Raw genomic sequence first — 14,068 nt, forward strand, 5'->3', positions numbered from 1 at the left:
CATTATTCTCCTGCTATATTGTAATGACATTTATTGTTGGCCATAATGCTGGAAAAATTGAAAAGCTTGAAAGAGGGTTTTAAGTAAGTCTTTTGGCCGCTCGGGGCGCAAAAAGGAGTGCAACACGAGGACTTCCCAGGGGGTCACCCATCCTAGTACAACTCTCGCCCAAGCACACTTAACTTCGGAGTTCTGATGGGATCCGGTGCTTTAGTGCTGGTATGATCGCACTCTTTTTGTGTGCGTCGTCCCTCGCCTTTGTACTCTCGAACGATCTCGGAATCGCCATTGTCGGATCTCTCCGATGCCCACGAGGCCGATCGCGTACCGGACACGGCAAGCGCGCGCCGAAACCATCGGGACTTTCTCGAACGAACTCGGAATCGCGATTGCGGCCCCATTCCGGAAAGCTCTCTCCGAGCCCCGCGAGACTGACTGCATAGCGGTCACGGCAAATTCCGAGGCCCAAAACCATCGCCTCGGAGGTCGACGGGAGAGGTTTTGGCCGCTCGGGGCGCAAAAACGAGTGCAACAGGGGGTCACCCATCCTAGAACCATGTCTGATCATTGTATGTTTATGAAGAAATTTTTAGATGATGATTTCATTATTCTCCTGCTATATTGTAATGACATTTATTGTTGGCCATAATGCTGGAAAAATTGAGAATCTTGAAAGAGGGTTTTAAGTAAGTCTTTTGGCCGCTCGGGGCGCAAAAAGGAGTGCAACACGAGGACTTCCCAGGGGGTCACCCATCCTAGTACTACTCTCGCCCAAGCACGCTTAACTTCGGAGTTCTGATGGGATCCGGTGCTTTAGTGCTGGTATGATCGCACTCTTTTTGTGTGCGTCGTCCCTCGCCTTTGTACTCTCGAACGATCTCGGAATCGCCATTGTCGGATCTCTCCGATGCCCACGAGGCCGATCGCGTACCGGACACGGCAAGCGCGCGCCGAAACCATCGGGATTTTCTCGAACGAACTCGGAATCGCGATTGCGGCCCCATTCCGGAAAGCTCTCTCCGAGCCCCGCGAGACTGACTGCATAGCGGTCACGGCAAATTCCGAGGCCCAAAACCATCGCCTCGGAGGTCGACGGGAGAGGTTTTGGCCGCTCGGGGCGCAAAAACGAGTGCAACAGGGGGTCACCCATCCTAGAACCATGTCTGATCATTGTATGTTTATGAAGAAATTTTTAGATGATGATTTCATTATTCTCCTGCTATATTGTAATGACATTTATTGTTGGCCATAATGCTGGAAAAATTGAGAATCTTGAAAGAGGGTTTTAAGTAAGTCTTTTGGCCGCTCGGGGCGCAAAAAGGAGTGCAACACGAGGACTTCCCAGGGGGTCACCCATCCTAGTACAACTCTCGCCCAAGCACGGTTAACTTCGGAGTTCTAATGGGATCCGGTGCTTTAGTGCTGGTATGATCGCACTCTTTTTGTGTGCGTCGTCCCTCGCCTTTGTACTCTCGAACGATCTCGGAATCGCCATTGTCGGATCTCTCCGATGCCCACGAGGCCGATCGCGTACCGGACACGGCAAACGCGCGCCGAAACCATCGGGACTTTCTCGAACGAACTCGGAATCGCTATTGCGGCCCCATTCCGGAAAGCTCTCTACGAGCCCCGCGAGACTGACTGCGTAGCGGTCACGGCAAATTCCGAGGCCCAAAACCATCGCCTCGGAGGTCGACGGGAGAGGTTTTGGCCGCTCGGGGAGCAAAAACGAGTGCAACAGGGGGTCACCCATCCTAGAACCATGTCTGATCATTGTATGTTGATGAAGAAATTTTTAGATGATGATTTCATTATTCTCCTGCTATATTGTAATGACATTTATTGTTGGCCATAATGCTGGAAAAATTGAAAAGCTTGAAAGAGGGTTTAAAGTAAGTCTTTTGGCCGCTCGGGGCGCAAAAAGGAGTGCAACACGAGGACTTCCCAGGGGGTCACCCATCCTAGTACTACTCTCGCCCAAGCACACTTAACTTCGGAGTTCTGAAGGGATCCGGTGCTTTAGTGCTGGTATGATCGCACTCTTTTTGTGTGCGTCGTCCCTCGCCTTTGTACTCTCGAACGATCTCGGAATCGCCATTGTCGGATCTCTCCGATGCCCACGAGGCCGATCGCGTACCGGACACGGCAAGCGCGCGCCGAAACCATCGGGACTTTCTCAAACGAACTCGGAATCGCTATTGCGGCCCCATTCCGGAAAGCTCTCTCTGAGCCCCGCGAGACTGACTGCGTAGCGGTCACGGCAAATTCCGAGGCCCAAAACCATCGCCTCGGAGGTCGACGGGAGAGGTTTTGGCCGCTCGGGGCGCAAAAACGAGTGCAACAGGGGGTCACCCATCCTAGAACCATGTCTGATCATTGTATGTTTATGAAGAAATTTTTAGATGATGATTTCATTATTCTCCTGCTATATTGTAATGACATTTATTGTTGGCCATAATGCTGGAAAAATTGAAAAGCTTGAAAGAGGGTTTTAAGTAAGTCTTTTGGCCGCTCGGGGCGCAAAAAGGAGTGCAACACGAGGACTTCCCAAGGGGTCACCCATCCTAGTACTACTCTCGCCCAAGCACGCTTAACTTCGGAGTTCTGATGGGATCCGGTGCTTTAGTGCTGGTATGATCGCACTCTTTTTGTGTGCGTCGTCCCTCGCCTTTGTACTCTCGAACGATCTCGGAATCGCCATTGTCGGATCTCTCCGATGCCCACGAGGCCGATCGCGTACCGGACACGGCAAGCGCGCGCCGAAACCATCGGGATTTTCTCGAACGAACTCGGAATCGCGATTGCGGCCCCATTCCGGAAAGCTCTCTCCGAGCCCCGCGAGGCTGACTGCATAGCGGTCACGGCAAATTCCGAGGCCCAAAACCATCGCCTCGGAGGTCGACGGGAGAGGTTTTGGCCGCTCGGGGCGCAAAAACGAGTGCAACAGGGGGTCACCCATCCTATAACCATGTCTGATCATTGTATGTTTGTGAAGAAATTTTTAGATGATGATTTCATTATTCTCCTGCTATATTGTAATGACATTTATTGTTGGCCATAATGCTGGAAAAATTGAAAAGCTTGAAAGAGGGTTTTAAGTAAGTCTTTTGGCCGCTCGGGGCGCAAAAAGGAGTGCAACACGAGGACTTCCCAGGGGGTCACCCATCCTAGTACTACTCTCGCCCAAGCACGCTTAACTTCGGAGTTCTGATGGGATCCGGTGCTTTAGAGCTGGTATGATCGCACTCTTTTTGTGTGCGTCGTCCCTCGCCTTTGTACTCTCGAACGATCTCGGAATCGCCATTGTCGGATCTCTCCGATGCCCACGAGGCCGATCGCGTACCGGACACGGCAAGCGCGCGCCGAAACCATCGGGATTTTCTCGAACGAACTCGGAATCGCGATTGCGGCCCCATTCCGGAAAGCTCTCTCCGAGCCCCGCGAGACTGACTGCATAGCGGTCACGGCAAATTCCGAGGCCCAAAACCATCGCCTCGGAGGTCGACGGGAGAGGTTTTGGCCGCTCGGGGCGCAAAAACGAGTGCAACAGGGGGTCACCCATCCTAGAACCATGTCTGATCATTGTATGTTTATGAAGAAATTTTTAGATGATGATTTCATTATTCTCCTGCTATATTGTAATGACATTTATTGTTGGCCATAATGCTGGAAAAATTGAGAATCTTGAAAGAGGGTTTTAAGTAAGTCTTTTGGCCGCTCGGGGCGCAAAAAGGAGTGCAACACGAGGACTTCCCAGGGGGTCACCCATCCTAGTACAACTCTCGCCCAAGCACGGTTAACTTCGGAGTTCTGATGGGATCCGGTGCTTTAGTGCTGGTATGATCGCACTCTTTTTGTGTGCGTCGTCCCTCGCCTTTGTACTCTCGAACGATCTCGGAATCGCCATTGTCGGATCTCTCCGATGCCCACGAGGCCGATCGCGTACCGGACACGGCAAACGCGCGCCGAAACCATCGGGACTTTCTCGAACGAACTCGGAATCGCTATTGCGGCCCCATTCCGGAAAGCTCTCTACGAGCCCCGCGAGACTGACTGCGTAGCGGTCACGGCAAATTCCGAGGCCCAAAACCATCGCCTCGGAGGTCGACGGGAGAGGTTTTGGCCGCTCGGGGAGCAAAAACGAGTGCAACAGGGGGTCACCCATCCTAGAACCATGTCTGATCATTGTATGTTTATGAAGAAATTTTTAGATGATGATTTCATTATTCTCCTGCTATATTGTAATGACATTTATTGTTGGCCATAATGCTGGAAAAATTGAAAAGCTTGAAAGAGGGTTTTAAGTAAGTCTTTTGGCCGCTCGGGGCGCAAAAAGGAGTGCAACACGAGGACTTCCCAGGGGGTCACCCATCCTAGTACAACTCTCGCCCAAATACGCTTAACTTCGGAGTTCTGATGGGATCCGGTGCTTTAGTGCTGGTATGATCGCACTCTTTTTGTGTGCGTCGTCCCTCGCCTTTGTACTCTCGAACGATCTCGGAATCGCCATTGTCGGATCTCTCCGATGCCCACGAGGCCGATCGCGTACCGGACACGGCAAACGCGCGCCGAAACCATCGGGACTTTCTCGAACGAACTCGGAATCGCTATTGCGGCCCCATTCCGGAAAGCTCTCTACGAGCCCCGCGAGACTGACTGCGTAGCGGTCACGGCAAATTCCGAGGCCCAAAACCATCGCCTCGGAGGTCGACGGGAGAGGTTTTGGCCGCTCGGGGAGCAAAAACGAGTGCAACAGGGGGTCACCCATCCTAGAACCATGTCTGATCATTGTATGTTGATGAAGAAATTTTTAGATGATGATTTCATTATTCTCCTGCTATATTGTAATGACATTTATTGTTGGCCATAATGCTGGAAAAATTGAAAAGCTTGAAAGAGGGTTTAAAGTAAGTCTTTTGGCCGCTCGGGGCGCAAAAAGGAGTGCAACACGAGGACTTCCCAGGGGGTCACCCATCCTAGTACTACTCTCGCCCGAGCACGCTTAACTTCGGAGTTCTGAAGGGATCCGGTGCTTTAGTGCTGGTATGATCGCACTCTTTTTGTGTGCGTCGTCCCTCGCCTTTGTACTCTCGAACGATCTCGGAATCGCCATTGTCGGATCTCTCCGATGCCTACGAGGCCGATCGCGTACCGGACACGGCAAGCGCGCGCCGAAACCATCGGGACTTTCTCAAACGAACTCGGAATCGCTATTGCGGCCCCATTCCGGAAAGCTCTCTCCGAGCCCCGCGAGACTGACTGCGTAGCGGTCACGGCAAATTCCGAGGCCCAAAACCATCGCCTCGGAGGTCGACGGGAGAGGTTTTGGCCGCTCGGGGCGCAAAAACGAGTGCAACAGGGGGTCACCCATCCTAGAACCATGTCTGATCATTGTATGTTTATGAAGAAATTTTTAGATGATGATTTCATTATTCTCCTGCTATATTGTAATGACATTTATTGTTGGCCATAATGCTGGAAAAATTGAAAAGCTTGAAAGAGGGTTTTAAGTAAGTCTTTTGGCCGCTCGGGGCGCAAAAAGGAGTGCAACACGAGGACTTCCCAGGGGGTCACCCATCCTAGTACTACTCTCGCCCAAGCACGCTTAACTTCGGAGTTCTGATGGGATCCGGTGCTTTAGTGCTGGTATGATCGCACTCTTTTTGTGTGCGTCGTCCCTCGCCTTTGTACTCTCGAACGATCTCGGAATCGCCATTGTCGGATCTCTCCGATGCCCACGAGGCCGATCGCGTACCGGACACGGCAAGCGCGCGCCGAAACCATCGGGATTTTCTCGAACGAACTCGGAATCGCGATTGCGGCCCCATTCCGGAAAGCTCTCTCCGAGCCCCGCGAGACTGACTGCATAGCGGTCACGGCAAATTCCGAGGCCCAAAACCATCGCCTCGGAGGTCGACGGGAGAGGTTTTGGCCGCTCGGGGCGCAAAAACGAGTGCAACAGGGGGTCACCCATCCTAGAACCATGTCTGATCATTGTATGTTTATGAAGAAATTTTTAGATGATGATTTCATTATTCTCCTGCTATATTGTAATGACATTTATTGTTGGCCATAATGCTGGAAAAATTGAGAATCTTGAAAGAGGGTTTTAAGTAAGTCTTTTGGCCGCTCGGGGCGCAAAAAGGAGTGCAACACGAGGACTTCCCAGGGGGTCACCCATCCTAGTACAACTCTCGCCCAAGCACGGTTAACTTCGGAGTTCTAATGGGATCCGGTGCTTTAGTGCTGGTATGATCGCACTCTTTTTGTGTGCGTCGTCCCTCGCCTTTGTACTCTCGAACGATCTCGGAATCGCCATTGTCGGATCTCTCCGATGCCCACGAGGCCGATCGCGTACCGGACACGGCAAACGCGCGCCGAAACCATCGGGACTTTCTCGAACGAACTCGGAATCGCTATTGCGGCCCCATTCCGGAAAGCTCTCTACGAGCCCCGCGAGACTGACTGCGTAGCGGTCACGGCAAATTCCGAGGCCCAAAACCATCGCCTCGGAGGTCGACGGGAGAGGTTTTGGCCGCTCGGGGAGCAAAAACGAGTGCAACAGGGGGTCACCCATCCTAGAACCATGTCTGATCATTGTATGTTGATGAAGAAATTTTTAGATGATGATTTCATTATTCTCCTGCTATATTGTAATGACATTTATTGTTGGCCATAATGCTGGAAAAATTGAAAAGCTTGAAAGAGGGTTTAAAGTAAGTCTTTTGGCCGCTCGGGGCGCAAAAAGGAGTGCAACACGAGGACTTCCCAGGGGGTCACCCATCCTAGTACTACTCTCGCCCGAGCACGCTTAACTTCGGAGTTCTGAAGGGATCCGGTGCTTTAGTGCTGGTATGATCGCACTCTTTTTGTGTGCGTCGTCCCTCGCCTTTGTACTCTCGAACGATCTCGGAATCGCCATTGTCGGATCTCTCCGATGCCCACGAGGCCGATCGCGTACCGGACACGGCAAGCGCGCGCCGAAACCATCGGGACTTTCTCGAACGAACTCGGAATCGCTATTGCGGCCCCATTCCGGAAAGCTCTCTCCGAGCCCCGCGAGACTGACTGCGTAGCGGTCACGGCAAATTCCGAGGCCCATAAACCATCGCCTCGGAGGTCGACGGGAGAGGTTTTGGCCGCTCGGGGCGCAAAATCGAGTGCAACAGGGGGTCACCCATCCTAGAACCATGTCTGATCATTGTATGTTTATGAAGAAATTTTTAGATGATGATTTCATTATTCTCCTGCTATATTGTAATGACATTTATTGTTGGCCATAATGCTGGAAAAATTGAAAAGCTTGAAAGAGGGTTTTAAGTAAGTCTTTTGGCCGCTCGGGGCGCAAAAAGGAGTGCAACACGAGGACTTCCCAGGGGGTCACCCATCCTAGTACTACTCTCGCCCAAGCACGCTTAACTTCGGAGTTCTGATGGGATCCGGTGCTTTAGTGCTGGTATGATCGCACTCTTTTTGTGTGCGTCGTCCCTCGCCTTTGTACTCTCGAACGATCTCGGAATCGCCATTGTCGGATCTCTCCGATGCCCACGAGGCCGATCGCGTACCGGACACGGCAAACGCGCGCCGAAACCATCGGGACTTTCTCGAACGAACTCGGAATCGCTATTGCGGCCCCATTCCGGAAAGCTCTCTCCGAGCCCCGCGAGACTGACTGCGTAGCGGTCACGGCAAATTCCGAGGCCCAAAACCATCGCCTCGGAGGTCGACGGGAGAGGTTTTGGCCGCTCGGGGAGCAAAAACGAGTGCAACAGGGGGTCACCCATCCTAGAACCATGTCTGATCATTGTATGTTTATGAAGAAATTTTTAGATGATGATTTCATTATTCTCCTGCTATATTGTAATGACATTTATTGTTGGCCATAATGCTGGAAAAATTGAAAAGCTTGAAAAAAGGGTTTAAAGTAAGTCTTTTGGCCGCTCGGGGCGCAAAAAGGAGTGCAACACGAGGACTTCCCAGGGGGTCACCCATCCTAGTACTACTCTCGCCCGAGCACGCTTAACTTCGGAGTTCTGAAGGGATCCGGTGCTTTAGTGCTGGTATGATCGCACTCTTTTTGTGTGCGTCGTCCCTCGCCTTTGTACTCTCGAACGATCTCGGAATCGCCATTGTCGGATCTCTCCGATGCCCACGAGGCCGATCGCGTACCGGACACGGCAAGCGCGCGCCGAAACCATCGGGACTTTCTCGAACGAACTCGGAATCGCTATTGCGGCCCCATTCCGGAAAGCTCTCTCCGAGCCCCGCGAGACTGACTGCGTAGCGGTCACGGCAAATTCCGAGGCCCAAAACCATCGCCTCGGAGGTCGACGGGAGAGGTTTTGGCCGCTCGGGGCGCAAAAACGAGTGCAACAGGGGGTCACCCATCCTAGAACCATGTCTGATCATTGTATATTTATGAAGAAATTTTTAGATGATGATTTCATTATTCTCCTGCTATATTGTAATGACATTTATTGTTGGCCATAATGCTGGAAAAATTGAAAAGCTTGAAAGAGGGTTTTAAGTAAGTCTTTTGGCCGCTCGGGGCGCAAAAAGGAGTGCAACACGAGGACTGTTAGGATCGAGAGCACTAAGAGGGGGGGGGTGAATTAGTGCAGCGGAAATCTTACAGCGATTAAAAACCAAAAGCTGCGTTCGTTCAAAAACTATTATGATGCAAAAGCAAATTCTCAGTTTGTATCTAAATGCAGTTTGCGTCTAAGCGCAGATTGCGTCTAAGCGCAGTTTTGCGTCTAAGCGCAGTTTACGTCTAAACTCAGATTTACGTCTAAACGCAGATTTACGTCTAAACGCAGATTTACGTCTAAACGCAGATTTACGTCTAAATGCAGATTTACGTCTAAACGCAGTTTTACGTCTAAACGCAGATTTACGTCTAAACTCAGATTTACATCTTAAACTCAGATTTACGTCTAAACGCAGATTTACGTCTAAACGCAGTTTTACGTCTAGACGCAGATTTACGTCTAAACTTTGAAACTTGTTTGTATACTCGCAGAAGGCAGTATGCAGTTGAAATCAAGACGTAAACGTGAACTGAGATCTGATGATTGAGCGAGGAAAGCCGATTTACGTCTGAATGCAGTTTTACGTCTAAATGTTGAAACTCGTTCGTAAAATTGTAGAGGACAGTTTGCAGTTATCAATAGGATCAAAATGTAAGTGTAAACTGCAAAAGAAGCTCGTTCGTAAAAGCACGGAAGACAGTTCTACAGAATCAAACGTAAACGTAAACTGTAATGTATGAAAATACGAATTTACGTTTGAATGCAGATTCGGAAGAACAGCACTTAGAACTTGTTCGTGAAAGCGCAGAGAGCAGTAGTAATGAAGGAGGTTTGCAGTAATGATAAAGTGCTCGAAAATAAACGCAAACCAGAGATTTAGAGTGGTTCGGTCAGCCTTGACCTACTCCACTTTTGGCTTCCTCCACCGATGAGGTTGCCGACGTCAACTAGGGGCCTTCCTTCAATAGGCGAAGGCCAAACTGCCCTTTTACAATTTCTCTCCTTTTGACAGGCTCAGGAGACAACCTTTACAGACCTTTCTCTCCTCACTTTACAACTGATAACTTGAAGAACAGAAGGAGGAGACTTCAAGGCTTTACAACACTTTTGAGCTCTTAGAATCACAGAAAAGATCAAGATTTCGGTGTAGGTCTGTATCTTTTCAGTGCTGAATGGGTGGGGTATTTATAGGCCCCAACCCAATTCAAAATTCGAGCTCAAAACGATCAAATCGATCAAATCCCAGAATTCTGGGATCAGGCGGTTGCACCTCTTGACTGGAGAGGTGGCACCGCCTGGCAAAGCTCGAAGACTGAGCTCAGGCGATTGCTCCTCTCTGCCAGAGCTCGAAGACTGAGCTCGATGGTTGCATCACCTGGCAGAGCTTGAAGACTGAGCTCGGTGGTTGCATCACCTGGCAGAGCTCGAAATCTGAGCTCGGTGGTTGCATCACCTGGCAGAGCTCGAAACTGAGCTCAGGCTGATGCACCTCTCTGCTAGAGCTCGAAGACTGAGCTTGGTGGTTGCATCACCTGGCAGAGCTCGAGACTGAGCTCAGGCTGATGCACCTCTCTGCCAGAGCTCGAAGACTGAGCTCGGTGGTTGCATCGCCTGGCAGAGCTCGAAACTTGAGCTCTGGCGGTGCTACCTCTTGACAGAGGAGGTTGCACCGCCCAGTCTAGCTCGAAGACTGAGCTCTGGGCGGTTGCACCTCTTGGCTGGGGCGGTTGCACCTCCCTGCCTCGCAGCCCTGGCGGTTGCACCTCCTGGCTGGGGCGGTTGCACCGCCCAACCTCACAGCCCAGGCGGTTGCACCTCCTGGCTCAATCAGGGTCCGAATGGTTCACTCCATTCGGCCCAATTTGAATCTTTTCAGGGGCCCAATTGCCCCAAGATTAAGCTAATGGGATCACCTCCCATTTTCATGCTTAATCATCATGCTAACTACGATTAACTCTAAGACAACTTCTGCAGCTTTGCTCCGATGTGTCAATCGCTTCTTCCGGCGAGTTTCCGGCCAACTTCCGTCGATCATCCGATAAACCCTCGGTGATCCTTCTGCGGACATCCGGCATACTCCTGGACTTTGCGACGATCCACTTGGCGAGTTCCGACGAGCTTCGCTTGGCAAGCTTCTGGACTTCTCGGATCTGTTCTCGCTGAACCTCCGACGACCGTCCGAACTTCCGTCGAACTCTCGAACTCCCAACGTGATCATGATCTTGACTCCGGCGCAACACCTGCCGCTTGTCTTACTCTCATCGTAGTTAATCCTGCACACTTATCTCAACACATAGATTAGATAACAAATGACAATTGACTTCATCATCAAAATCCGAGATTCAACAATCTCCCCCTTTTTGATGATGACAATCAATTGATAAAGGAGTTGTCCTTAACTCCCCCTATCTATATGCCATAGTTGAGATAAGTCAACCTTGAATTCAAGACCAAAGAATTCAAGTGACGTATTGATAAGTTAGATCAGTTAAACTTATCAATGCTCTCATCATGATGCCCATCATGATGTATCTCTTCAAGAATGATGTCAAGGCATGACATACATCATCAAGTTTGTATGATAGTGTTTGTAACTATTCATCATGTAATCATATATAGCTACGAAGGACTTTTTACATGATGCACACATTTGAGATTTTCTAGCAAGTTTGCATTTTCTATCAAATCAAGATATGATGCAAACTATAGCGCATGTTCACATATCTCTTGGTGATGCAAGGATGGCATAACATTGTTTATAGCATCACTCAAGTATTTGCAACTATGACATAGACATGATTATGGCAGTTCATTGTTTATAGCATCACTCAAGTATTTGCAACTATGACATAGACATGATTATGGCAGTTCAGCTATGACATAGTGTTTATCAATTCATATGTTTCTCCCCCTTTGTCATCAACAAAAAGCATGATAGGATTATCAAGCATATAAAGGAAGTCATGACACATATATCTCTTTATTGTTTTTGCTTGACGGAGGAAAGTATTTGTAGCATACAAACCGAAAAATGAACTTCTTACATGCATTTGGTTAAAAATATTTGTCACATAATTTGCAACATGTTATTTGATCAAGCGTTGTCAAGGCATGTAATAGTAATAATATCCGAAAAATAATTTTAACTAGTTAAAGTATTCGGACAATTCAACATTCCTAATTCTCTTTTTATGTAATCAAATTGTTCTTCACATAGGGGTTTTGTGAAGATATCAGCCAGTTGATGTTTGGTGTCAATAAACTCTATGGTTACATCATGATTAGTGACATGATCTCGTATAAAGTGATGTCTAATATCAATGTGTTTTGTTCTTGAGTGTTGTATAGGATTTTTAGTTAAGCATATTGCACTCGTGTTATCACATTTAATGGGAATATCTTTAAGATTCACTTTGTAATCTTCTAAAGTGTTTTTCATCCATACAACTTGTGCACAGCATGCACTTGCTGCAATGTATTCAGCTTCGGTTGTTGATAGGGCAACCGAGTTTTGTTTCTTAGATGACCAGGATACAAGGGCATGTCCTAAAAATTGACATGATCCTGATGTGCTTTTTCTGTCTAGTCTACAGCCAGCGAAGTCCGCATCAGCATAAGCTGTTAATTCAAAATTTTCTGATTTTGGGTACCATAATCATAGATTGGTAGTTCCATTAAGATATCTGAGTATTCTTTTGACTGCTTTGAGATGAGATATCTTAGGGTCTGATTGAAATCTAGCACAGAGTCCTACACTGAACATGATGTCTGGTCTGGTGGCAGTGAGGTAAAGTAAACTTCCTATCATACCCCTATAGGTTTTTTGATCGAAGCTTTCTCCATTCTCATCAATTTCTAACTTAGTGGAGGTGCTCATAGGAGTGTCAATGGCTTCTCACAGCATATTTGGTTTGACTAATAAAGATGCCATGGCTTAGTTGTTTGATTTGTAGGCCTAAGAAGAATGTTAACTCTCCCATTAGACTCATTTCGAATTCATGACTCATAGTTTTCGCAAAGGATTCACAAAGAGATTCATTTGTAGAACCAAAGATAATATCATCAACATAAATCTGAACAATGAGAAAATTATTTTCAAAATTCTTGATAAACAATGTAGTATCAACCTTGCCTTTTATGAAATTATTTTCAATGAGAAAAGAGCTAAGTCTCTCATACCAAGCCCTTGGGGCTTGTTTTAAACCATAGAGAGCTTTAGTTAATCTAAACACATGATTAGGGTAGCCATTATTTTCAAATCCAGGAGGTTGTTCAACATAAACTTCTTCGGAAATGAAACCATTTAGAAAAGCGCTTTTAACATCCATTTGAAATAACTTAAAATTATTGCAACTGGCGTAGGCAAGGAGCATCCTTATGGCTTCCAATCGAGCCACAGGTGCGAAGGTTTCTTCGTAATCGATACCTTCTTCTTGGTTGAAACCTTTGGCCACTAATCTAGCCTTGTTTCTAACCACGATACCATTTTCATCTTGCTTGTTTCTAAAGACCCATTTAGTACCAATTACTAAATGGTCATTTGGCCTAGGAACAAGCGTCCACACCTCATTTCTCTCAAATTGATTTAATTCATCTTGCATTGCGATAATCCATGAATCATCTTTCATGGCTTCATCAACACATTTGGGTTCAATTTGGGAGAGAAAAGCGGCGTTGGCACAAAAGTTTTTAAAAGAAGATCGTGTTTGAACCCCCTTTGATGTGTCTCCTAGGATTAGCTCCTTAGGATGAGCATCTATATACTTCCAATCCTTGGGTAAGGATGTTTTGGAAGTGGATGCATCTAAGTTGCTAGTTGGAGACGGGGTTTCGTTTAAATTCAAGGAATCAAAATTAACATCATCATCAAGATCATTTTTCTTAATTTCTGAAATCTCATTGAAAACAACATGGATGAATTCTTCAATAATTAAGGTTCTTTTATTGAAGATGCGAAAAGCTTTAGAAACCGAAGAATAACCAAGAAAGATTCCTTCATCAGATTTAGCATCGAATTTTCCTAAGTTATCCTTTTCATTCAAGATAAAACACTTACACCCAAAGACTTTAAAATATGAGACATTGGGTTTTTTGTTATACCATAACTCATAAGGAGTTTTGGTGAGTAAGGGTCTTACTAGGACTCTATTTAAAATATAGCATGCAGTGTTTACAGCTTCGGCCCAAAAATATTTGGGTAGGCTATGTTCATTCAACATGGTTCTTGCCATTTCTTGTAAATTTCGATTTTTTCTTTCTACTACCCCATTTTGTTGAGGATTTCTTGGAGTAGAGAAGTTATGGTTGTATCCGTTGAGTTCACAGAATTCTTGGAAGTCATGGTTTTGAAATTCTCCACCATGATCACTTCTAATTGACGAAATCATAGATTCCTTCTCATTTTGAACAAGTTTACAAAACTTGGTAAAATATCTAAAGCATTCATTTTTTTGTTTTAAGAAGTAGGTCCATGTATATCTGCTGTAGTCATCAATAATGACAAAGGCGTATTTGCTACCTCCTAGACTCGATGTAGA

General features: G+C 47.4%; 14 non-coding genes across 14 annotated transcripts; all 14 read right to left on the reverse strand.

The window, feature by feature from the left end:
* Positions 1 to 114: 114 nt before the first annotated feature.
* LOC135620479 (5S ribosomal RNA) lies at positions 115 to 233 on the reverse strand. Its single transcript, XR_010489722.1, has one exon. It is a non-coding gene; the product is annotated as a 5S ribosomal RNA (ribosomal RNA).
* Positions 234 to 717: 484 nt separating this feature from the next.
* LOC135621378 (5S ribosomal RNA) lies at positions 718 to 836 on the reverse strand. Its single transcript, XR_010490541.1, has one exon. It is a non-coding gene; the product is annotated as a 5S ribosomal RNA (ribosomal RNA).
* A 484-nt stretch (positions 837 to 1,320) lies between these two features.
* Positions 1,321 to 1,439, reverse strand: LOC135620608 (5S ribosomal RNA). Its single transcript, XR_010489849.1, has one exon. It is a non-coding gene; the product is annotated as a 5S ribosomal RNA (ribosomal RNA).
* Positions 1,440 to 1,923: 484 nt separating this feature from the next.
* LOC135620499 (5S ribosomal RNA) lies at positions 1,924 to 2,042 on the reverse strand. The gene has a single exon (XR_010489742.1). It is a non-coding gene; the product is annotated as a 5S ribosomal RNA (ribosomal RNA).
* A 484-nt stretch (positions 2,043 to 2,526) lies between these two features.
* On the reverse strand, positions 2,527 to 2,645 carry LOC135621551 (5S ribosomal RNA). Its single transcript, XR_010490715.1, has one exon. It is a non-coding gene; the product is annotated as a 5S ribosomal RNA (ribosomal RNA).
* A 484-nt stretch (positions 2,646 to 3,129) lies between these two features.
* Positions 3,130 to 3,248, reverse strand: LOC135621711 (5S ribosomal RNA). Its single transcript, XR_010490873.1, has one exon. It is a non-coding gene; the product is annotated as a 5S ribosomal RNA (ribosomal RNA).
* A 484-nt stretch (positions 3,249 to 3,732) lies between these two features.
* On the reverse strand, positions 3,733 to 3,851 carry LOC135620559 (5S ribosomal RNA). Its single transcript, XR_010489801.1, has one exon. It is a non-coding gene; the product is annotated as a 5S ribosomal RNA (ribosomal RNA).
* A 484-nt stretch (positions 3,852 to 4,335) lies between these two features.
* On the reverse strand, positions 4,336 to 4,454 carry LOC135620725 (5S ribosomal RNA). Its single transcript, XR_010489961.1, has one exon. It is a non-coding gene; the product is annotated as a 5S ribosomal RNA (ribosomal RNA).
* Positions 4,455 to 4,938: 484 nt separating this feature from the next.
* Positions 4,939 to 5,057, reverse strand: LOC135620466 (5S ribosomal RNA). Its single transcript, XR_010489707.1, has one exon. It is a non-coding gene; the product is annotated as a 5S ribosomal RNA (ribosomal RNA).
* A 484-nt stretch (positions 5,058 to 5,541) lies between these two features.
* LOC135621379 (5S ribosomal RNA) lies at positions 5,542 to 5,660 on the reverse strand. The gene has a single exon (XR_010490542.1). It is a non-coding gene; the product is annotated as a 5S ribosomal RNA (ribosomal RNA).
* Positions 5,661 to 6,144: 484 nt separating this feature from the next.
* Positions 6,145 to 6,263, reverse strand: LOC135620609 (5S ribosomal RNA). Its single transcript, XR_010489850.1, has one exon. It is a non-coding gene; the product is annotated as a 5S ribosomal RNA (ribosomal RNA).
* A 484-nt stretch (positions 6,264 to 6,747) lies between these two features.
* Positions 6,748 to 6,866, reverse strand: LOC135620467 (5S ribosomal RNA). Its single transcript, XR_010489708.1, has one exon. It is a non-coding gene; the product is annotated as a 5S ribosomal RNA (ribosomal RNA).
* A 485-nt stretch (positions 6,867 to 7,351) lies between these two features.
* On the reverse strand, positions 7,352 to 7,470 carry LOC135621380 (5S ribosomal RNA). The gene has a single exon (XR_010490543.1). It is a non-coding gene; the product is annotated as a 5S ribosomal RNA (ribosomal RNA).
* Positions 7,471 to 7,955: 485 nt separating this feature from the next.
* LOC135620468 (5S ribosomal RNA) lies at positions 7,956 to 8,074 on the reverse strand. The gene has a single exon (XR_010489709.1). It is a non-coding gene; the product is annotated as a 5S ribosomal RNA (ribosomal RNA).
* Positions 8,075 to 14,068: the final 5,994 nt, after the last annotated feature.

This window comes from Musa acuminata, chromosome BXJ2-8 (assembly GCF_036884655.1).
Source record: "Musa acuminata AAA Group cultivar baxijiao chromosome BXJ2-8, Cavendish_Baxijiao_AAA, whole genome shotgun sequence".
In the NCBI taxonomy this organism is placed as follows: Eukaryota; Viridiplantae; Streptophyta; class Magnoliopsida; order Zingiberales; family Musaceae; genus Musa; species Musa acuminata.